Source organism: Fukomys damarensis, unplaced genomic scaffold (assembly GCF_012274545.1).
Source record: "Fukomys damarensis isolate Sample0158 unplaced genomic scaffold, DMR_v1.0_HiC HiC_scaffold_32, whole genome shotgun sequence".
Taxonomy (NCBI): Eukaryota; Metazoa; Chordata; class Mammalia; order Rodentia; family Bathyergidae; genus Fukomys; species Fukomys damarensis.
Genome location: NW_022900944.1, coordinates 10,755,091 through 10,756,382, shown reverse-complemented (window position 1 = coordinate 10,756,382; position 1,292 = coordinate 10,755,091). Strand labels below are relative to the sequence as shown.

The 1,292-nt window shown below is 42.0% G+C and overlaps 1 protein-coding gene across 3 annotated transcripts in view; it reads right to left on the bottom strand.

Annotated features, from left to right (window-relative positions):
• LOC104866183 (liver carboxylesterase 1) overlaps nt 1–1,292 on the bottom strand; it is a 47,895-nt gene that overhangs the window by 38,504 nt on the left and 8,099 nt on the right. The gene's annotated exons all lie outside the window — the stretch shown is intronic.

Below are 1,292 nucleotides of genomic sequence, written 5' to 3'. Positions count from 1 at the left end.
CACACTCACATTTTCTGAGATTATTTTTTGTGCCAGCAACTGGGATAAGAATTGAGGATTAGCAGGAACACTAGTCATAACTTGTCCTTCTCAAATTGAAAGAGTTCATATTACTAATGAGAAACAAGAATGAATATTTACAGCAACGTGCCTCAGTTAATTAAGAAATTTGACCTCATGGAGTTTCAGCCTGTGCCAAAGATAATTATGGAATAAAATAAGCTACAGTAAAATCCACAAGATTGGCCAAGGCAATGAAATTACTTTTGTGTTGAGGACTACGCTGAGCACTTTTACAAAACCCATTCATGAAGGAAATACCACTATTTTCCCACATCAGATGTAGGCAAACTGAGAGATTTCCCTTTCCTGTTGTAACAAATAGTTGCAGCAGGAATTTAGCCAGGCAGTGTGGCCCAGAGTCCACATGCTGAGCTGCCCACTGACTGCAGCCCATAGCAGTAGCAGAACAAACTGGCTGTTAGGGCAGAAGATCTTACTGCATCTCTATCTAGTTGGACATCAGTATTTGCATCAGACACCTAGGAATGACTGAAATCAAGCTCAATAGTCATCATTGAAAGCTCATCTGTGATTATCCCCTCTTGAGGAAACAGGGGCTAAGAGAAGTTAAGAAATTGCCAAGTCTCTTGAGAGTAAAAAATTTCACTCAAGTTTTAAGTGCAGTCTGCATATTTCTAGAGTCTGTGTCCATGGGAGGAGAATCTCATCCCTGCAGCCTTCCAGGGCACTTTTCTTCTCTACTTGCAGAATCCAGCTGTCAGAGAAGAGACTGAATCAAGGTCTCTCAGAGTGAAGACTGAGCTCAAGAAATGGTTAGTAATGGTACAACGAAAAAGTCAGTGTCTGTGCAGGACACATGACAAGACCCTTGAAAGCAGGCACTGCATGGTAATGGTTTTGTGTTCTACATTTCCCAAACTCCAGGTTCAATTTTAGTATGAAAGTCCACAATAGGAGAAGGAATGAATGAATGAATGAAAGAACAAATGAGGAGTTCATGATCCTCATCTCCTTGCACCATATAAAGCATCTACTCACAAATTCACAGCCTCCTCTCCTACACCTAAGCTCTATGCAGAGTGTTTGTGGACAGAGCCTGGGTGCTGAATTCCCCCCCAGTTCCACCCTAGCGATCCATCCTCTTCCAGTAGACCCAACCCTACTTTCTGGCCTATTAGAACTTATAACCCATCTCCCCTCTGGTGCCTCAGTTAATTAAGAAATTTGACCTCATGGAGTTTCAGCCTGTGCCAAAGATAATTATGGAA